The sequence below is a fragment of the Struthio camelus genome, chromosome 3 (genome assembly GCF_040807025.1).
Source record: "Struthio camelus isolate bStrCam1 chromosome 3, bStrCam1.hap1, whole genome shotgun sequence".
NCBI classification, from domain to species: Eukaryota; Metazoa; Chordata; class Aves; order Struthioniformes; family Struthionidae; genus Struthio; species Struthio camelus.
In genome coordinates this window covers 30,821,768-30,845,641 of record NC_090944.1, presented here as the reverse complement: position 1 = coordinate 30,845,641, position 23,874 = coordinate 30,821,768, and the positions used below count along the sequence as shown (strand labels likewise).

Sequence of the window (23,874 nt, the reverse complement as noted above, 5' to 3'; positions counted from 1 at the left end):
AGTTCTGCCACTGCTATGGGACCTCTTTGGAAACACAAACCCTTTTGGTCTCTACAAGGGTGTCTCTACAAGAGTGCTTCTGCAACACTGGGAAGAACTCAGCGTTGCTAGGATGTCTCATTTTAGCGACTGGGAAGATAATGTACCAACATATTACAGGGACTAACTCATGCCCGGGAGCACGGTGAAACCCCCACTTGCCAAGGAGGAAGCGTGCTGGGGGAGTTCCTGGAGGGCCAGACGCTGTGCCGTGCACTGAAAGCATTCGGGTCAGCTGCCTGCCAAGGAAATGTTCCTCGGCACTCATGGAAGACTTTCCCTGTGGATAACTGGAGCTACTCCGCTCTCAAGCGCGAAGGAACGACTCTCATTCCCTCTTTGTGAGCTGAGGTTGGGGCATGGAGCCACGCTAGCTGCTTAGGTGCCTGTGCTGATTTCTACCGGATGCCAGATTACTTCTAAGGGTCTGGACCACACCGACAATGGACACAAGAAAACACAGGAGCCTTATTTTAGCCTTTATAAATATATTATTCTTCATATTGAAATGTCTTTTAAGTAGCTTACCCACACTATCAAATTTTTCTTTCTAAAAAAAGTACAGGAGATGAATTTTATCAAAATAGTTATGAAATATTTCAGTTTACTAAAAACTGGGTTTCCTCACCTGAAAATTTTCTGTGGCACTTGTGAAAATTAGTGCAACAAAATCTCCAAGTACATCAGAATAAAAAAGATTAGGTTTTGAACAGAAGAAATTCAGGACAACTTTAAAATTTCAGATTGAAGTTTCATTTTCCATCCTGGTCTGTCCTACTCTGTTTCCCTCTCATGAGGGAAGGGAAGATGCAACTGCAGAAAAAGGATATATTACTGAATTTTCTATTCAGTTTGCCTATGCATCACTACCAGTATTTCTCTGTTTGCATTATCTAAGGCTTTTTAAATTACTGCTCTGCACCATGATTGTCACATATATAAAGAAGTTTCTGTTTTAAGCATCTTCCAAAAAAGCTCTGAAATAGAAATATACACTCCTATAGCTATTAAATTCTATATCACTTCAGCTATTTTGTTAATTAGAAGAAAAGTACTATTTTAAATCATTCGTACTAAAATATTTTTCAACTGCATAAGCTTGTACAATAGTTCAGAATAACAGAAGAGGTTACCAGACAAATGTTTACATGTCTTTCTATAACAACAGTATTTCATAAAATTGTTGAATAACTTGGTGGAAAAAACACTACTCCTTGTTAGAAGCAGATTCTAAAGAAATCTACTTTCTGCAGAAAAAAAATGGTGGAAACCTTCCGCTGTTCTAGGTTACCTAACAAGCTTTGAATAGCAGTGTTGGAAAAGGGAGCCTAGCATTCCTCCTAAAGAATTAATTTTCATACTGGAATAGGGTATATCTAATCCCTGTAGTACATCAGTGGCAAGTGAAATAAAAATATCCTTGCGCAGAGTAGATGGCCATTTTGTGGGAATAACCAATCTAGTCCAAGCTAAGGCATACAGAAATCAAATCATCTCCCCAGACTAAGCCTTAGGTACAATGATGCAGACTTGGCAAAATTTAAACTAACGCCCTAACAACTGAAAAGAATCTGCTGCATATAGATACTATTACTAACCCCTCCACCACACCGGGTCTCCAGTTCTACAAGAAGAAGTTTTTACATGTGATATAAACATGTTCTTATTAATTTACACACATCAATGTTGTCTTACTGAAAACAAGGATTTTGCAACTTTCAATTCAGATTTATGCTTCATTCTTGGGCAAAAAGCTTACTCTGTTTTCTCCCTCAACAACAGATGCTACTCATACCTTATTACCACAACACATCTATCTACCCAATATCTTTTATTCATGCAATATACTAGGCTATGTTCTTTTCATTTAACTTTGCTATCACCAGCGCATCCCACATTTTTGTTTTAATTTTGTTTTAATAGAGACAAAAGAAAGCTATAAAAAGTCTCTTGCTGATGTAAGATTCTCATAATTTTAATTTGTTCAGGTCCCTTTTGATGCCTCCACGGATAAAACATGTAAAGGGAACCAAGCGAATTTCAGAACGTGTATTTTAAAACTTTCTGTCCGCATTCCCATTAATGTGATGTCTAACCTGGTTTTGAATCTCTGAAGAGCAGCTAACAGATTCTCCTGGCTTTCTAATTTATTCCCTAACCCCATGGATATGATTTTTAATAGCTGCTATATGAGTCTGCAAAGGCCGAGATTGTAGCTTAAAATGGCATTGTGTTGAGCAGAAAGAATCAAGATTACTTGGTTAGGGTTAAGATTACTCTTACATCTGGGTACTTTTACTTCATTGAGATTTTGCTCATTAGTAAATACTCTAATGATATGACTGAGGGGATTTGATTAACTTTTGCCAAAAGGTAAATCAAAATCACATAAATATCATTTTGAAACCAGCCTACAGAATTCTCAGTCAGATGTCTACATCTATTGATTCTGTAGGTTTTGGGACGCTTCAGCAGATCCCTATCTCCCTTTCCTTAGAGACTTCTTTATTTTGTTACTATCAGATTCTATATCTCCATAAGGGTGTCTTTCATTTTAACAGAACAGCTGCTAGCAAGGTAATCACAGTGTCCCCTTCTGCTGAAACAGCAGCTAGGAATCCTGTTCTTCTCAATGGTTATTGTTCTGATCACAACACAATATAGCCGGATGAAAAAGACCACTTAAATTTAAGCATAAAAACAGTAATTTAAAATGGTTTGTTTGGAAGAATCTCTATTATTCAATATCCAAAAAAGGTTTGATCTATTCACAGATTTCAAAGTCTCTAAAAAAAAAAAAATCACAAGCACTTCAGCTTTGTGTGAATTCCCTTGGAGCAGGGAGGCAGGTGCCGTGCCCAGGTGAGCGGAGCTATACAGACCCACAGCCTGGAATTGCACGGCACTTCCATCTGTTCAGAACCAACTCAGATTCTTAACGGCAAACTACCTGGAAATGCAGGGGCAGTCTCCTTCATTTTCAAAGTAACTCATCTGAAGACAGACAGTTACAATAATTTGTGACGCACGTTCCATACGAGTAAAAATTCCAGAAAGCAAAAAAATATTTTATTTCAGCCTTGGGGAATGTGTGAGGAAATGTTCAGATTGCATTCAGAAAACTGGCGATGAAAAAAAAAAAATCAGGTAATTTTTTTAATCTCATTTATCTCATGATACCTAACTACTAATAGTATTTGAACTATCAGTGAAGTCGGAATTGTACTATTAAAATAACATTATTTTGATACCTTCACAATTTTAAATATCTAGGTGACTTCCAGGGCTCTAGGCTACTTGTGGATGTGTGGAGAAATTCTATTTCGTTGTCATGCCCAACGCAGTCGGATACACCTGGCACCTATCAGGCTAACTGTATTTCGAGTGCTTGAAAACTAAATTATGAGTTGCCTCCATAAAAGTAAGCTATAGAGTGCAGCACATGTTAAAAAAACTTGTACTTTCAAGCACTTCCTTATAGTCTGGTCTTAAACCAAATCACACCAGTGGCAGTATCTTTTATATATTTGCAATTTCAAAGCCTCAATTTTTGGAAGCTGATGCAAATACAGATTCTTTATTAGGCCTTTAAGGCTGTTCCTGCTTGACTACTGTTATAATTTTAGTTTTGACTGTAAAGAAGTGAAAGAAAAAAAAAAGGTTGAAGAAGAAATTTGAAAGCGAGCACATCGGAGACCAGGCTTCCTGGGTGTCTTCACTATTTTTGCATGCAGAAACTCTTTCAGTGGGCTTCTTCAAACACCCTCCCAGCAAACTGACAGAAGAGAATCAAGGGAAATGCATGCCCTTCTTTAAGGACAGTTTCAACTTCCTAAACGTACATAGAAACATCTGTGGGCACCATGAGAGGTAATTTCTATCAATTTATGGCAGTAGTTCTTCCCAAATATATTAAGTGGGCAACTCCTGCATATTTATCTCAAAGAAGACAGCCTTGTGCTACCTAGTGAAGTGTTATCATTACTACTTTGTAGAGCAACTATGTGACTTGTTGACGAGAAATGTTTTCAGCATGGTTATATCTCCACCCTCCACCATGTTACTTGACAAACTCTTCCTGCTCTTTGTCATCAAGAGGAACGAATATATCCCAGACTTTTTTTTTTTCATTTTTCCCAAATAGCTAGGTAATCTTTTATGATTGCGTTATCTGCTGGCAGAAAATGGCATGAGCATATAAATGAAAGAAGAATATCTGAATCAGTGGGAGTAATTTGGTAAAGAAGCCAATGTGACTATTTTGTTACCTTTTTGAAGAATCATGTAGTGGCCCCACGGGGGCCTGACTTGGAAAGATAGAATAAACAGTGTCACTGCACGGCAGAGGGAAGATTGAAGTATTTATTAAATGGTTAATTTGTAAGCCTGAGAAAAGTTTGGGGAGGCTGTTAATTATTGATGTATAAATTAGGAGTGGTAATTTAAAATTAACTTATCAGTCTTATTTAGAATCCCATCACTATACAACAATTATCAGGCCAAAATCCATCATTTCCTCATTTAGTTATTTAAAATTTAGGCAATACTTAAAGGAATTACCTGAGGAATTGCACAGCTACATTTAAAGCAAGTAGGTCCCGAATTCAGTCCACCACTAGAGTTCTGGGGTCCGAGTTTGCCATTATTTGCATTGCATGTGCAATTGCAATCTGCAGGACGGCCCCAGTTGGTTTTGAACATCCTTCCCAGCTCCTTGGCAGGACTTTGGAGGAGGCGGATGCTGCTCGGGCTGCCGCTCTGGCTGAAGGTGTGCGTGCGTGCGTGCGTGCGTGCGTGCGTGTGTGTATACACACGAGCGCACACCTGTCTCTGATCACACACAACAGCATTCCTGTATGAGACCAGGGACAGGAGACGTGAGATCCCAGGAGGACAAGAGAAATCAGAAGTGAATCTCGAGATTACATCACAATAAATACTTATCTGTTCTTCCTTATTGAAGCACAGATGTGTCCATAAACCCTCAAGATGAAATCAGACGCTGAGGGGTTTAATACAAAGCTGTTCATGTCTAGACAGCTCTGCCCTCCCTGGAAATTGTCAACGACAAGCAGGCGCTCACCCCTCACAAGCCGTACGAGGCACCCATCAAAGTAGCACCACACCTAGCTTCAAGCGAGACTGAACAGAAAAGGCTGAGGTGACACGCGCAGTCCCAGGAGGGGGGGTTTACTATGTTAAAATGCATTTCCATTTTGCAACTGAGTTTGTTCAAAGGCCACTAAAATCAAGGGGAAGCTCATACTCATTTTGATCGACACTGCACCCAAACGATTACAACTACTGCTTTCTTTTATAAGGCAACATTGTAAGACACAAAGCACGCCAAAGGACTGCACAACGCTAAATACTATCACTGAGAAGTGTTTTATGGCATTCTGCTTCCCTTCCAGATGTTATTTTAAAATCTTCATCTTTAAGTAGGTTTGCTTGTATAGTTAGTTCACCTTCTCTCCCTGGTTTTGTCTTTCATCAAACTGCTGAATCCATTTTGATAGCTGCCCTGTAGCCCTAAGAACAGGGGTTCACTGTTGCTTGCTGCTATAAAAACAAGGTCTTACTCATACGGTGCTTAGTTCCTTAAGTCCTGATCCTTAATTTGAATGATAGGTGTTGCTAGAATGAAGATTATAACTACAACCAAGCCATCCTACTCTGCAGTAATATTAAAGAGATCAAATCAAATATTTACTGGATCAAATCCGGTTGCAAAAATCTTGCAGATACTTGTTCCCTTACAAGAGGTTATTCGTTGGTTATTCCTTCTATCTGTTTTAGGAATCCAGTGTTTAGATTAGATAAACTTATCAGGCTTGTTGCTATTTCTTTGGCTGTAGATCTGATTTAAGAGGCTCTTACTGGATGTTCATCTTGCTGCTGGTTCCAGCTCTTTTCCTCTAACAACCTCGAAGACCCCAAGTCGTGCTAATGAACAAGTTATCTGATGTACTTTAAAACGGAACCGTGAAACAGTATAACCAGAGAAAATGGAACTATGCAAAAAAAAAAAAAAGAAAAAAGAAAAAAAAAGCCCATTAAGCATGTCTGCATGTACTTTTAAAAAAGCAAATCTCTTCAAAGCTGTGGTTTATAGAGTGTGGTCACAGAAAGAGACAACTCAGCACAACTGGGGGCAGTTCTGGTGGGGACCAGGAACGAGTAAGTGGCTGTAGGCAGGAGGCAAACTTCTTCATATGGATCTGCTAAAGGAATAATGAACTAGTACTATAACCTAAGTTAAAATAGAGGAGAAATAGGTGCTTAGAAGGCAGCTCTGAGCAGTAACAGAAATTAATTGTCTAATTGTAAGGTATAAAATCTTTCATTAAGCCTATAAGAATGTATATGGATTACATATTTATGAGAAAAATATCATTGACTCCATATAATCAATAAAAATGAGAACCCCTATGAGATTCAGCTACTTTGCCTGCCAGTTTTTATGGTATTATAGTATTATTTCTCTTGGTTTCAGATGTTTTCCCCCTTCAACTGCTACTAAGCCTGCACAAATGGGAAGAAGCCAAATGATTGCACTGAGGAAACAGTGAGACTGAATAGATACAAAATGCTGTCAAACACACTGAGCACACAGAAAAAATATGCCTTTAATTTCTTCTAGTTCTTGGCTATTACTTCTATCAGCAGTTGGGTGGATGGAAGGAAAATAAATCAGATGTGAAAATGATTGTCAAGATGACAATATCCCATTTAAAGAGATATTGACAAAATTTATAAGATGAAAAATGCACGAAGAAAACTGGAATCACAAAATAACCTCTGGAGCAACATACAGAATAGCTGCCAATTTCTGTGCCCTATCCCGGCCATTCGACTCCTGTAAACAGCGAGGTGTATGAGGCTCCTAGGTGGTTAACCCAGTCCTCTCCTCTAAAAGGAGAGACTGAGAATAAAAAAGGGCTTTCCAGTAACAGGCACCTCCCACGGAAAGTCTGACTCCCTCAAAAACGCCTGAATAAAGCCCGCTCCTCAGAGCATGGCTGAGCCTGCTGTTCCCTCCAGTGCAGCAGCAAACCTCTGCTCAGGGTGTCTTGCCATCATGCAGAGCAGAAGCCCCTACAAGGGAGTTATTCTTGCTTTGTGCTGAATTACCACCTGATCAGAAACACCTGCTTTCATTTCTGATGCTCTGTTCAGGCACCTTGTGCATTCAAAGCATGAGACTGCAGCAGGGGGCAAGTAGCCGGGCTGCAATGCCATCAGCATGCTGCTGCCAAGTGCGTGGCCTGAGGACTGCTGTTAGCTGCCGCCCCGAAGGCACGCGCGCAGGAGTTTTGCCATCATCTGCGCTGCCTTACGAGGATATTTGTCTTAACCCCTAGGTGTGCTCCTGCTCCTCCTCTCCAAGGAGGAAGGCACACAAGGTCTGGAAGAGTCCTTCCTCTTCGTGAACTGGTGTGAGCTTTCTGCCTGCAGGGATCCGACATGTGAAAAAGCAGCCTGATATTCTGTGGCCTGTATTATTAAATGGTGGGTTGCCCTCATCATGATCCTGGTTAAGTCAGTAAGTGTTTTGCCATCAGCTTCAGCAGAAGCATGTTCAAGCCCTAGATCTCAAGGATTTGATGACGGCGGGTCACCTAGAAAATGAACTGAAATTTATAAAGGGTGTTGTTGCTCTCATACCAAGAGACAAATAGAGTGGTAAAAACTGGGAGGATGGACAACACGTTAACTGTTTGCACAAAACATTACTATGCAGATCGGCTAAACCTTGAATCTAATAACAAAGAATGTCCTTTGCAGAAATTGCATGGAAATGCATGATCTGCATGTGATATTCTGCTTTGAATCTTTCTCATTCTCTCTTCCTTTTGATGGGCAGTGGTCACCTTTAAATCTTTTGGACTTCAATACAGTGAGTAATTATTGCTACCATAAATGCTGCAGTTATTAATTGCAAACTGTATCTCTTAAGATGTTAACTGTGACTATGATGCAGTTTTACTTTCCTTCAGTAAAATAAATCTATGAACTACTAGGGCTTTTCTCTATATATCACTAAATGCTCTGCTGTGGTTGTCTGACCGTAACAGACTTGTTACCCTATTTGTACTTTGGTAATGTACTGCTAAAAGGAATTAATAGCTTGCTAAGCAGAATTACTTTCTTGCTTCCTGAATACTTTGCTGGCATTCACACTGTCCTGTATGATTTTCAGGTTTTAATATCAATTTTCCAAGTGTATCTGTCAAAGACAATTAAGTTATATAGCAGATATAATTCATATTGGACCAATGAATGCAAATCTTTCCTAAAATATGAATATTTTATACTACACAATGAAAAACTAAAAGCAATCCAATTTGGTTTAGCTATGGGCTCTCTAGTCAAGGATGTGCGGTCTCCTACATACTCCACCCTTTTGCACTGACCTTGGGCAGCACTTGAAGTGCATAAAGAAAAAAAAAAAAGAAAAAAAAAAGTATTGCCCGTGTTATTCAAAGCAAATGAGGCTGGCAGATCCTTCACCATACTGAACTCTTATCAGTGAACATAACTTCCTTTTAAACTGAGTGTAAAAAGCCACCTGATTTTCCTTACTATTCAAATATTTTACCAGGGTTTTACTTCTGATAGCAACTAGAGAACATAGAAATGTAGATCCCACATATTTTCTTTTGTGTGCACACTTTAGCTACCTTAATATTCACATCACAAGAGGGTATTGGAGACATCTATCTGATCTCATTTATCCTATACTCATGAAACTTCAATGTACGTAAGTGCAGTTACTCTTGATTTTTTCCCTGATATATTCCAGCTCAAATTCCAGCCATTCTTCTAAAAAATGTAGAATTTAATTATTAACTATACAAACGTATTGCAATGATTAAGCTAAGAGCATAATACTAAGTGTATAAGAATGTAAATTCCAAGCATAGAGATCAGAAAGTTTTCAGAAAAATATGGCTAAGATTTCTAACATACAGGCAATATAAGACTGCTACAAATAATATCAAAAGGAATATTTATGGAGCATGACTAATATGATGTAATCTATATTACATAGTTTTGTGACTCCTGGATATACAATTTAAAAACTTATTAGATAAAGCAAAAGTGGAGCATTGTATGCTCTGTGCTATGGTCACTCCTCCTTCCCTATATTTGTTAAATTCAATTAGTATATGAAGGTACTGTTTTAAACATAATGGATGAAATACTTTTATTTATAGATCCTTCAGCATAATTATTACTGTAATTATGATGATTTTCTTTCTTATTATTTGTAAATTATGTTATTATTTTTAAAAAGCTTCTGTCAAAATTTGCTCTCCTTCAATGGAAAATTATAAGGCAGTGGCAAAATTGATATAGAACTATTAACAACATTAAAAAAAAAAATTCATTGTAGGTGGACTATGAAAAGCAATGACTGCAGTATCATTTGTCCACACTTATCCTCTAAAAGATGCATGCTACAAATCACTTGCTATTTAAAATTTGATCAGCTAAGCTATGTAACAGTTGTATGACTGAATTATAGAGCATGCAATTTGGCCTCTACATTGAGTATATGCCACTTTCCTATAGCTTTTGCTTAACGTGCTTAAATGAAAGCTATGGAAATGTCTTCATTTTTCTAGATCACTTTAAGAGTCATTTACAGTGAAATAACTTCCATGAAATATATTAAGTAGACTTAGTTCTGCAATTTTTAGACAAAAATAGCCATCACTCTGTGGGTTACTTGTAAAAGCAAAGGACAATGCCTGGCGGTATGCTACTGTTTAATATGCTTATGAGCTGAGGTACTGTCACTTGCCTTCTAGCATTTTAAAATAGCATGTTTAATACAGACCTGGATGCCTGCAGTCACAAACTTTGCTAAACACGCAAATTTTATAAACCTAGTAAATATTATTTAATTGTTTTTATATTTCAGAACATACATACATTTTAAAATGTACTGCACTGGGCACTAAGTGATCACGTTGATCACTTGTTGCTAAATAAGGAGGAGTGTAGGCTGTCTGAAATGGCAGGAAAACATGACAGATATGGATTCATGAACAGCTTATGAGCAAATGCAAGAGCTGATATTAATGCATGTCTGCAAAATAATCGCATTGATAATACAGAAATCAAACCTTAAAATTTCTCAGTAGATATGAAAAACCTACAGTAATAAAACTTGTGACTAGATGACAGTCAGCCCATATCTTTCTTCTTATTTCATACAGACCTCACTTTTTCCCCCTCTTTTGGCTATTTTCTGAATAAAGTTTTTAAAAGTGAACTATTTTACTTGACCATTGGAAACAGTCTATACTGGCAAATACAGGCTTTTTTTTTTTTTTTTTTGATAGGCATATCGTAATTAGAAGGACTAATACCTGTGGAAAATAAAAACTACCATTGAAAAGTTTCAGACATGAGAGGGGGGAGAAAAAAAGAGAGAGAAAATCCAAATGTTTCAATCCATCTGAGCGCTGTTCACTTGCTACAAAGTTGCCCAGTTCTAAAGCCAGAACTGAATGAATCTCACTAAAGGAGACCTAGTAACCCAGTGATCCTCCAGACCTCTGCTCAACTGTACGTTTCTCTGAAAAATTCTTAGACTAAATCTTAACCCTTACTGTACAATTAAAAAGTTAGCTACTTGAAAGAGTGCATATTATGAGTGTGATGATAGCACTGTTTTAAAAGCTTATTAAAGAATATCTCTGTTTTCATAGCATTTTTGCTTGCAATGTTTCTGCAATGTAAAGCTACCACTGTGCAGCTACTAATTCTTTTTTCTGCTTTTATCTCATTTAGTGCACTTGCTGAGAGGTACTACTGAATATTCTTCTGCACGCTGCATTACAAAGAAAACTGTCTTTTTGTAAGACATTTTCTCCCCACTGCTTTCACTTAAAATAAAGGCTCTTGTAACTGTAGGTGGCTGACTGTACTCATTCTCAAATGAAAACTGAAGCCCTTCTACTTTATCCAAAGTGTAAATCTCCAAAAGATTCTTGCCTTTCAGATTGTGTTCACTGTAGTAAACGTTAATATTGAACTGAACTTATCTTATTTTAACATCACATGTTAAGTTCCAAATTTGTGTACATGGTATATTTTTGTTTTTGTTTATTGATATTAAAGAATATGACAAAATACTGGCAATATTATCAAAAATAATAGTGCAAGAGCATTTTACTTAAAGACAGTTCAAACCTATTGCTTTTATGGGGAGGAAAAAAAATATGGTGCAAAGTACTGGGGGGAGGGAGGGGAAGAGCATCTGTTGAAAATTAACTACTTTAACACATAATTAACACATAATTTTCTACCTGATGATATGGTGCTGTAGAAAGTACAAATTGAAGGCATGAGAGTAAGAAATGAGTCATCTTTGACTTACCGTATTAAAGACTATTGTTGTATTGCAGTCAGCATCCAAATACAGAGCATGAGGCTTCTCACAAATCAGAAAAAATGTACAATCAATGAACAAATCAAATTCATTGTAAAAATAAAGGCCAGAGATTAGAGTATGTATCCAAGGGTCTGGTTAGTCACAGCTTTGACTAGCCTGCTACAGAGCTCTGCAAAACAAGTATACTGCAGCAGTGTGGCAAGCATAGGATTGCAATGCATGTCCCATATATTCAAGCATAATAGAAAACATGGTCTGGAGCTTATTCCATGTGGAAGTGGGGTTTGTTTTGTGCAGGCAGGAAAAAAAAAAGGATTTTTTTCTCACATAATAGAATTAGAAATGAAGATTTTTCTTGATTACTGTACACAATAATTCCCCAGGATATCAATTATATAAAGCAGGTGCCTCTGTCTCCTGTTTCCCAGATAAATGCCTGTAATCTCATTTCACAAATGATCCTATTTAGACAGGAGCCACCTATTGTGATGATATCATTTGCTCTAGTATCCATAAATGGGCAATTTCCTACTAAACGTCATGACCACTGACGACACAAATCTTTATAATATTGAGTGGGCAGGGTGGTTGATGAGGTCCCATCAATCTACAGCAGCTTCTGCTGATGTGATATCATGAATCCTGCATAATCATCTAAAAGGCTGAAAATGAAGAGAAATACTAAACCTAACTGGTGGAGCTCATTTAGGAAAAAAAAAAAAAAACATTTCTAGAGAGGTAGCAAAGACAAATAAGCCGTAACCACGTAGCAATGGCACCTTTTCAAATGCCTCGTGCACTCACAAGGATGCTCGTAGATAGGAACGAAATCACTCTCATTTAAGGAGTGTAGTTTTCAGTTTCTTTCTAACAAATACTAGATACTTTATATCCTCTTCTCTTGCAATTGCAAAATACACATTGACAGCAAAAAGACTGAACACTTTGAAGATGCACAAATTAGTCCACTCATATGGAATATTTTCAGAATTAGCAACTGCTTGCTACAATAGCTTGGAATACAAGCTTTGTAGCAAAATATCCTTACAGTTTGAAATCAGTGGGTTTGCTCCATGGTCTAATTGCACCTGAGTATTTCTCAGATCGGTGTTTTCTTAAAAAAAATCATTCCATTAGATATATATATTTGAGAAATCTTATGGTAGTCACCGCTAGCTGAAATCAGTTGCTGTCTCCTTCCTTTAACACACTGAGATCTGAGGAGAGCTAAAGAAGTGGTGATACAAGGTTCCCCTGCTTCCTCACTCTTTTCCCAAGGAGCTCCGTTTTCCTTTGTGGCTAAAATGAATTGATTGAGAATGTCATATTTAATATTTTTCTAGGCAGAAATTGGTTAAGAGTTTCAAAAGAAGGTCCTCAGTTTCAAAGAATGATAGAGGTCTGGGGGCGTTTTCCCATAGGATCTCCCAAAACCACGGTTAACATAGTCCTGCTTTGGACAGACTGAGCTGCATTTAAACAACTCCTTTTTAATAAATAAACAGAAAGGCATAACATTAGGATCCATCCACATTAGCATTTGAATAATGCTCACTAGAACTCTGGTCAAGCTGAGGTTTCGGGGTGGGAAACGTTAATGCTTAAAAACACAAAAACTGAAGTGACTTTACATATATTTCCACTTACGTAGTTCCATCACAGTACAGGCCACTTTGCAAAAAACAGCTCCTCCACTGTTGTATCTTGTTGTATCTTCCTTTTAGTTCATAAAAAGGGACCACCCTTTACTAAATTTCTGTCTTACACATAAAGAGGATCCCAAAGACAAGTGGTGCAAATATTATTAACAACAGCAATAGGTCCCAGCCTCTTTCAGAGACTACTACTACCTCAGAGACTCGCATCACACCTAGATGGGATGAAAGTAGAATTCAAGCTTTCCTGTCACAGCATCCATGGCTCCAAGAGACAGCTATGCTGTCAAGGCAGAAAAGTCAGTGGATTTCCTAAAAACACCATAAAGAGAAGAACTCCTTCAACGGAGGCTGAAATCAACAGAGAAACACATTTCAGAGCACTGAATAGTTGTTTAGACGTGAGCAAGTGCTTTCCTTCCCCCTCTCTCCTGACTTTGCTCACCTTCAAGATAATGTTTGCTGACCTCTGTAGATTTGCTGTCTAGGCAATGACATAAATACAGGTTTGATTTTGGGGAGCGTATCCCTTTCACTTTAGTACTGGGTGAAAGTAGAAATTCATATACTCTGTGTGCCCAGATGGCATAAATATTTTCCATGTTTCCATGACAAAAGATAAAGACAATAAAAGAAACAGAAATTGGAAGCATGTGTGAGTGTAATAGTGATCCACGGTCTAGAAGTTTCTCTCTTGGCTAGATAAAAGATGATGAAGTGGGAATTAGGAAAGAAAGGGCAGAAAATAGCTAAAATTAATATTCATCACTGCTCCATCAAACTTAGGCTTGCCTTGGGAAAAGCCCAAATAATGTCAGATCTTCTTGGTAATGTAAGAAGACTTTTAAGGATGTTCCAGGACACAGTAGGAAAACACACTTTTTTAACACAGGATCTTTTTCAACACCTGAGCAAAAGGATGTCCCCACTCTGCGTTAACCTTTTGAGCCTACCACAGCACACAGCGAGGAGCTTAGAGCACACACAGCTTTCCCATGCAGAGGAGGATGGGAAAGTACCAAAAAAAAGATGAATTCTCATATGACATCCTTTTTCAGGAGCAGAGTAGGAGAACCATTGTGTGATGCTTCCTTTAAGGGTGATACAAAGGTCACCTCTTGTTTGTGCTTATTAACAAGGAACATGCAAACTATGACAAAGAAAAACCTTACAAGAACTTGCACCTCCACTCATTTCTACACCAAACAAACAGCAAAATTAAGCACATAGCTGTGCTTAAGCAAAGATTTTTATTTAAATCCCTCTGAAATTCATCACTATTCCTTTTCAGCAAGATCACAGAAAACTCCAAAGGGGATTTTCAGCCTCTTATGGCCAAATGCAATTTGGCATAATATAATAATGATGCTGAAGAACAATCTGCAAGTTTTTAATTACTTGTCAAAATCCTATTACTCCCAACAAAAAGCTAGATGTATCTATGGCCAATATCAGATCTAAATAGATTCTTAACAATAATAATCACAATAAATGATTATTTTACAGCCAAAATAATCAGGAAGAAAACTTTGTTCATAAGCTCTTCTGTATACCACCAATTGCAGTGCTGGTGTCACAAAGAAAACATGAATGTTCATTTTAATTTCACATTCCATTAGAAATACAGGTATAAAAAATATCTAGCAAATAGAAAGTGACAAGTTCTGATGGGAAAATATATTATTTTCATCTCCATATGAATATTAAAATAATGGAGAGCAGAAATATTAAAAATTTTAAGGGCACCTCACCTTGTTTTTCAAAGCCCTGTTAGGCCATTTTTGATTGACAGGGTCTACCATGGTTTGCATTTAGTGACCCTCCTAAAATACCACCATGGCTTAGGAGATTGGAAGGAATGGATAAAAAGTTGTCTAATGAGTTTCTCCATTTGAAACTAAGAACTGCAGTGCACATTACTAAGTCCCTGTATGTTCAGTGCAACTCCTCACTGCTTTGAAAGGGAGCTCCGTTGAAACATTTACGGCCCGAGAGGCTGTGCAAAATGCAGCTCAATATAAACCAGGACCAAATACCGTCTTCTGCCACAGACTTCCATACTACAGGATGCCTACTAGAAAGAGCCAAAGGTCAGCTGCTAAGAAGACTGCATCCTCATCTCCTACAAGTATAATTCTTTTAGAACTGGCATTCTCTATATATTATAACTAATATCTATATAGTTAGTCTACATATATAGTTAGTCTATATATAGAGAGACTATATACTTAGTCTATATATATATATAGACTACATATATACACACACATATAGTCTATATATTATAACTATTCTGACAAACATTATCATTAGCAGGCAGATAATTTATGGAGAGACAGTTTTCTCCGCTGCAGATCAAAGTTACAGAATGGTCCTAACAACGACCAGCACAGCTATGGTATGCTCATAAGCCTGTGCCATGTAAAAAGAGGGTTATTGCAGGTTAGGATGTCAGAAATTCTTTATATTCCTCTATTACTGCCAAGGTAGAAGATGCCACTGTGAGCAGGACTGGTCTGCGAGGCTGTCCCTCACTCATTTGGAAGCAGGATTTTAAAAATATACTTCTGGCTAGCCTGCAACGCAAGTGTTGAAGAATGGCAACAATAACAACGGAAAGAGAAAGACCATACTGAGGCCATATACCAATAATAACACAAGAAATAGACCACAAATACTTTCTATTAAAGATGATGAAACAGGTCAATTTTTCTATCTTACCAACAACTCCGGAGGGCTTAATTTAGAGGCTCTTAATAGCCTACCTTTTCTTTTCTCCTTTTCAGAGTTTCTCACCCTTTTCATTGCAGTAGTATTTTCAGAATGTACTCAAGAACTTGGTACCTCAAAGTGATTATTGGAAAAGAAAAATAAACAGTGAACACCTGCCTTCCCTGTGATGACTTGTAAGTTTATAGGCACTGAGAACTGTCTCCACTTTGCAATTCTACATTTTAACAGGCTTTGTAACGAGGGCATTATTTTTATCAAACTTACAAATATCTTTCTCAGGTAACATTGCCTCAGAAAGCACTGGTCTGAGAATGTCAGCATTGCCAGTGGACTTTCTGAGCCTCTATTTTTTCAAATAAAAACAGGTGCAAGTGACTTGTGACAAATGACAGGCTCTTATCACCCTAACTTTCTGTTTTCTGATCTATGTCACATCACAAGCACAGCTCTTTCACCTGCACTCCGAAGTTTCTTTCTTTTTTCTGGAGGGGGAAAGGATGTCTAAGTTTGAATAGACTAAAAAGACAATGTTTTCCTATCTGTTTTAGGATTTTATGCACTCCTGATGTCCTGAAAGATGAACAGTAGACTTTATGACAAAATTAAAGAGGCTGTTATTAAGAAATTATTCTGGGAATGATGGAAAAAGTATAGAAAAGAGGAAAGATTTGAAGATGATGTAAGGATGATCACGTTCTGGCTAAATCTCACACCTAGGAATCTGTTCTCCCTTGACACAATGCAGAACCTAGTATTCCTTGAAGGGGACAGTTGCACTGTCCCTTTGTACACACGATCAATACCCCCCTTACACGCAGAGCATTTCAGAGAATAACAACAGGGCACGAGTGTAGGCTTACGACATGCTCATGCCAGCTGTCTTCTCCAAAGCTGGAGTCTCCCTCTTCACGCTTGACTTTAGTGATCACAAACTATAATAATGAAATGTGAAGATAACAAAGGCATAGGCTGGAATGCCTAGGTTTGAGGTTTTAGGTCTTAAATGCATGGTGTTAGTTAGGTCTTAAACTTGCATGTTTGCAGAGGTGAACACAAAGCACTGTAAAGAATCAAGATTAGTTTGCACTAAGGTGAGTATTAAGAAATATGAACACAGGTAAACATCTTTTCCAGATGTATGAGATTTCTACTGCAAAAAGCTTGCTACTCGTTATGCTAAGCCATGGAGGCTCTTGCCAGGTACTAGAACTAAGATCTACAATATTGGTAAGTAGTGAAACTACCAGGACCAAGCTCCTGTTTATACAGTTTGAAGCCAGGAAAAAAAAAAATCTAAATTATGGAATCTGAGTTACTGGAAATCATGGCTGATAAGATTTCCTATAATTGCTTTATTGAGTTTAATAATTTGTATGTCTTAAAAAAGGAAAAGAATTAGAAAAAGGAATCGTTCACTTACAATATAAGCCAAACTTCTGCTTGAAGAGAAAAGGACGATCTGAGGTTTTAGCTCAGGGAACGTGAAAAATAGCAAATTAGCTTTTTATAAGAAACCAAGGAAAAGGGACCAGGAAAAAGCAAAAGTAGATAAAGAAGATTTTGATGAGAAGGAGAAGAGAGACAAATGTCAGTGGGTGCAGATAGCTAGAAAGCTTTGCCAGGGGCCTGTGAGCCCAAGACGCACCTCCACACATGTGGGGTTCATATGTGGAAGCACTGTCTCTTAAATACAGTCATAAATGTTAGACAGGCTACAAGTTCTCATTAACATTTCATGGCCATTTGCTAATAATAATCTAATCTTGATTGTCCTAAAGTAAACCAACCTCTGCTGCTCGTAATCTTTGCTTTGCATCTCCAGTATGCAAATATGATTACTATATAAACTCAAGTATGAAATGTGCACTGGGCTGCAACAGCTGGAGAGTTTCGGCCTTTTCAAGTTGAAACACGTTGTGGTGATGAACATCATGTCCAGTTCCTCATTCAGGCTGATATACAGAGATCCGAGATGACAAACTTTGTTCTGAGGATGAAATAAAGTCACATTCTGTAACCTCAAAAGCTGCCATGAGACAAAATAGTCATCTTCTGGCCATATCTCATCACAGGCACTGGCACTAATCCATTTCCAGGCATCACAGCTCATAAACTGAGAACTATTACAGACTTGATAAAGTCAATCAATACATTTGTTAAGCGAGATGAAACAATTTAGCTCTTAAGGAAAAAGTATGCAGCTTGCTATTCTTTGTTGCTGTTTTTGAGCATCTCAGACAGCAGATTAAACCTCAAGAAAACTGAGTTCAAACACCAATGCCTTGCTACATTCTCTTGAAACAGAATCAGGAGACCAGCCTTTTCGTTTTCTTTAAATAAGTGGAAAGGTCTTCATGGCAAGGACTGCTTCTTACTATCCATTTTACAAAGCCCTCTTGAACAGCTGTTCTTCTGAGGCCCTACTTAGTAATGAGTACGTGCAACAGCTTAACAATATACTGTTTTCATCCCCTATGAATTTGAAAATTAAACTCTAAAGTATCACCATATCACTGGTAAGCTTTTCAAAGGCTGACAAACCTGCAGTGCTTAAGTGAGTTCTCCCTCGCACCAAACATGAGCTAGGTACCAAAAAAGCCCTACCATGGTAATGGGTGAAAAAGTGGTGCACTGGATCCCAGAACATGCAGTAAAAATATACTGTCATGGAAATTCTATTCAATTTTACATGTTAATTTAAAGCAGCAAGTTAAACAGCTACGTGTATTACAAACATCAACATAACGGCTAGCGTATGTTGACATATCATAATATTTAAAAGACTAACTTTATCAAGGTCTCTGCATTTTATTTTAGAAATTAAATTGAATTATATTTAATGCTTCCTCTTGAGGGAAAAATATGCATAATAATGGCTAGGTAAACTGCTAGGTAAACCTCTAGAATACTTCAACGGAATTATTTACAATATTCAGCATTACAATATTTAGTATTCAAATATACAATAATTTCATATAACAGCACTTAGACCTCCCTCCTCCTCTATTAGCCTCCATTTCCATTTCAGAGAACCTTGTTCCCACCCTGAAACAAACTTCTCAAGCTGGCACTTTTAATCCATTTTTTAGCTTGAATAAATCCAGAGGCTTCTAGCATAAGTATTGGTAAAATGTACAGTGAAAGTACTGTTTAGCAGGGCTACTAAAAATAGTGAAGTTATTTCTAACAAACAAAATAGTAGAAGCATGCTTTCAATAGACTATTTCTCTTAAGTTTCTTGTTTCTTGCAGAAAGACAATAGGTGCAAGACGATTCATTAATAGCAGCATGTAATAACAAGTAAAATACTCCAGCAATAGCTCAGAGAAGCATATTACAGTACATCTGTCAGCTGGCTCTTCTTTAAGTGTGGCTAGGGGCCAGAGAATGATATGACAAAAATGTGGGTATCTCTGATAGATTATTTAATCCTGCCAGTGCACAAAGGAAAAGCATCAGCAATAATATTAATATATACCATGGCAACCTTTAACGCTTTGATAATTTAGATTGCACCTCAGTGAGAAACTTAGCACAACACTGTTGTGCCTCCGTGATTCTAGTCCTTTAGGGAAAGGACAATAACCCCCTGCATCAGCTGTTCTTCAAACTTGCCCAAAAAGAACCTACCAATGTTTGATAACTAGGATTTTGAGGACTAGAACTGAAGCACGTTGGCAAAGCTTGTATGTGTAGAAGTCACTATGGTTACTGCCTACACTTGCTTTGCGTCCAATAAAATCTTTCATTTCCATAAGCATTAAAATTCACCAAATGCACCAAAATTATTCAGACAGAAAAAAAAAAATCTCTGTGGTTTATAAGTCTTTTAGCTGTGTTGCTTTTATCTTTTTCAGCTTAGGCCCTTAACTGAAATATATTATTACATATCTGTTTATAGGGAAAATTATTGCACCAGAAACCTTGCAATGGAAACGCTTCATTAGATAAAATTTCAGCACCGTAGGAGGAACAGCTCTGCTGTTGGCCAGGGCAAAGCCGAATGCCAGCACATTTAGCAAGCCAAACTCAGACGAACACACGTAGTACTATCGTAAGTCTTTCCATTTCTAAGAAAATAAAAAGTTGGTCTTCCCTAATTGTCTGTTGTAATAACAAATAGCTACACATAAAACTATTTTTTTGCTCTGCTTTATTTTATAGCATGATACTTCCTTTGAGAATTCTTACATAAATACCAAAGTGGATAACCCTTCTAATATTTTTCTGTCTTCACAGTCACTTTGTATACCATAAAACTCCTCTTCCTGTGTCCAGTGCCTGAGTCCTTCACAGGTACTAAAAACCATTTCTTTTCTTCTTTTACTGCAAGTAGCTTTGCTACTACAGTTCCTCCCAGTACGCCAGGTGGTTTTGCTTGCTGCTATTGCCTGTTATTCTGAAAACCTGCCTGACCAAGAGTCCCTACTTCCCTGTATCTAAGTAACACATTCCCTCTTTCTTTGCCTCCTTACAGCTAATTGCTCTTAATCATCAGGGGACATCTGTGACAGAGGCAGATCAATGCACCCTTTAGGAGGGCAGCCATTTCCTTTCATTTTCCCTCTATCTGATTTTACTGATGATCCCTTTAGATGAAAGTTGTTAAAATTACTCCTCACATCCTCAATGAGGTCCTTTGAGAAGGTTTTACTGAAAACCTTTTCCCTCCTTTTGAGCAATACCAGAGTGCTCACTGGGAACAGGACACGTAGGTAGAATATTTGAAACCATCAGCAGGAATCATACTGAACTACAGTTATAGTTTTTAAAGGAGCAATGATTTCAGTGGCTTATTTTTTGCCTCTGAGGCAGCATATGTATTCCCTTTAGCACCCAACTCCACGTAATCCTTTCTAGTATTGCCAGCCTGAAATACTAACAACATCCCAAAAAGTCATAAATGGAGCTCTTCCAGAATCATACTCACCTTCTTAAAACATAGAAATGCAAATTTCATTTGATGTTGAGCTGGTAGGGTATATTCTGATCATATTTCCAAACTGCAACAACTTATACCCTCTCCCACACCATTAATTTTTAACTCAACGGGAAAAAAAAAGACTTTTCCTATAATCCCCAGTTTTCAGAATTATAGACTCTAGGCAATGCATTAAGTGTCACAAGAAACAATAAATCTGCAATGGTCACTTTTTGATGCATAAGTTCTATTCATGCCACTTACATACATTTAAGAATGGGGAGGAAACTACTTCCTACAAGTTCAAAGGGCTCAGCTACTGGTTTAAAACAGTTTAATCTACTTCCTGAAACCTCCAACTTTCAAGGACAAACATGTCACAAGGCAAATACATCCTGTCTTCAGTAGGAGTCATCAATATCTGTGCAAGTCAGAGACTCAAACTGGTTTAAATAGTATCAAATAACTCTCTGCTAAGATTTTTTCAATATAAATGAAAATGTGAAATAGGTTCTCCTCCTGATGAAATCTTACTAAACACACCGGTATCTGGGTTCCACCAAAACAGAATAGCAGTTTAGTGGCAGTTTATAAAAGCTGAGTAACTGTGGAAAAGGAGTAAACTGAAAGGCTAGTATTTATTGGTAGAGTGATACTCTATGGCTTTTAAGCTGTTTTCTGTTACTGTTGCCTACTTATTTGTGTTCCTGTCTTCTTTCCTGGGAGAAATGCCAAAAAATTAAAGTGACCTATGTATCGTAACTATTAAGTATGTCACACCATGCTACTTATAAAATATGTTACAAGCTGGTTGGCACATAAACACATTTTCTTCTGTTCGGGAACACACATATCCAGCGCAATGAAAATTCACTGCCCCACCTTCTCGGGAATCTAGTAGTTGGCCCTAAATATGGCTTAACGCAGAGGTTCAGTTGCAACATTACAAGATACACACCAGACATGATAGAATATCTTAATCCATAAACAAGATAACTTATAATGTGACAATATTTGGGATTATCCTTTGTGACAAATATAGACCTTATTCAGATTAAATTAATCCAAGCCAGGCATCAGCTGATTCCTTCTGGCCTGTAAGTTGGCCACATGAACTACTTGGCCTATGAATTATGCATCAGAAGGCATTCTGAGAAAAGGTACAAGCACACAGAAGGCATGCCCCCACTTTACATAAAGCACCGACAAATATAGCGCCGAATCACACTGCAGCTGAGAACACAGTAGAAAGAATATTCAGCTATAAAAATGACATTATCATATAGAACACAGTTAGCAAATAGATTTAAGGAGAAAATGAAGGTGCTGAAGAAATGGTAACCTTTGTGGGCCTGGAAGATGCTAAGAGACAAAGTGAGCTGCAAGGACTGAATAAGAAGAAGTACAGAAAGCTAGGTGGAAAATAGCCAGTGATGAAAGCAGAGATTCAAGTCTCTGCAATAAAGAAATCTGCCCTACAGCCTATTCTCTAATACCCACATGGGTAAGACAGGCAGAGGGAAGTCTGTAATTATTATCCGCTGCCATGCTTGAGTAGGGTGTCTGCTGGCAACAGGGCTCTGCCGATGAATCTTCCAGTAGAAAGATTTCATCTTTAATCATTATGTTTGTAGTCAACTCAGTTGTATTTCAAGTGGACAGCTCCATCTAGAGGGCAAATATTCCTTCAGCTCTTATAATGACATAATTGCAACTCCAACGTCTTTTATTTATCCACAGGTCAGCACGTATGCCAAAAAACCCACCAAACTGTTGGTCCGTGTGGCAGCCATCTCCAGCGGGAACACAGAGGCCCGCCTCAAACCTCCTCAAGCGGCGCCTTGTGCACAGTCCGAGCAGCCGAAAATATCACCAAGCTCTCCCCAAAACCTACCTCTTCCTGGGAACAGTGTCCAACACCAAGCCTGCTAGACAACATCTGTAAACTGCCACAGATCAAAGGCTATTTTCCTTCCAGTGAAGTGAATGGATCCCAAAGACCAAGGGATCGTGAACTCCTTACCTCAAGAAATAAGCAGTCAAAGTATTTCCCACTGAGATCTTGGGAACAGGGAACAGAAGATTGTTATTTAGTATGAAGGTAGAAAAATATTTTAAAATGCTATCTGAGACTATTAAAGAGGATGCTTATAATCCTTTCTCTTGCAAAGGCTTTCTTAAAGGCAAGAAGAACAAGCTATTCTTTTCTATCGATCAGTTAACAAATATATCCAGCATCATACTAATGCTTTTAAGGAGTCTGGCAATCCTGAGAGTACCATATTACACTTCAGAAATGACAATGTGCAAGTCTAACTTCATCCCCGCCATTGCTCTGATTTGGGCTCTATGGCAACGTGTTCCCACAGAAGAAATCTCCTGTACTGCTCAGGAATAAAAAAAACCTGTTAGTAGATGTCTCTGAACTCCTCTTTTTCCCAATCCCAGGCCAAAATACGTATCACAGTGTGATTTTAAAAGCTTTCATTTTACACAATTTTACATTTTTTTTTTAATTACAATGTACTGTCTGTATTCCTATAATGGTTTGTTCACACAGGCAACTAGGTATATCAATATTATTACTATTCTTTACTGTTTTTCAGGTTCACAAGTTATATATCACCACATATGCATCTTTTATAAATCAATATTACTCCGGTCAAAAATTTAGATTCAAACAAGCTGTGTATCTGAGCAATGGCACAGGAAGGAGAGATTCTTGTTTTCCATGCACTACATTTACTCAGATCACTCATTTATTACACAACAATGTTCTAAATTTTACTCATCACTTTCTTATTGTGTTTGTTACTGAGGAAGAAAATTTAGAGTCAAATAAGTTTACTTTTTTCATAATGATGCATTTTGGAAGTTAAGCACAGGCAGTAAATGTGAACCAATTTAAGATTAAAACTGCTGAGCTGATTATTATAAGCAAGACAGACTTGAGGAAAAAAAGAACAAATGAATGCTCCTTCTCCTACAAGGTTTCTTGCACAGCAGGCTACTTTTTTCTTAATCTATTCTTTTTAATCTTTTTTTTTTTACTTTTCTCATTTGGTATATATTTTTACAATACAAATACAAAGCTAAATAAACAGAGGCAGATGCAA

The 23,874-nt window shown here is 37.7% G+C and overlaps 1 protein-coding gene across 14 annotated transcripts in view; it reads right to left on the bottom strand.

The window, feature by feature from the left end:
- The window catches only part of DLGAP2 (DLG associated protein 2), a 465,625-nt gene that overhangs the window by 324,616 nt on the left and 117,135 nt on the right, over positions 1 to 23,874 (bottom strand). For 2 of the 14 annotated variants that reach the window (XM_068937317.1, XM_068937319.1), the window contains exon 1: positions 11,435 to 11,805. The exons of 10 other annotated variants lie outside the window; for them this stretch is intronic. The gene's annotated coding sequence lies outside the window, so the exon portion shown is untranslated. Of the gene's footprint in view, positions 1 to 11,434; positions 11,808 to 23,874 lie in introns of those variants that run through there. 2 more of the 14 variants (XM_068937313.1, XM_009677462.2) reach the window with 2 other exon arrangements.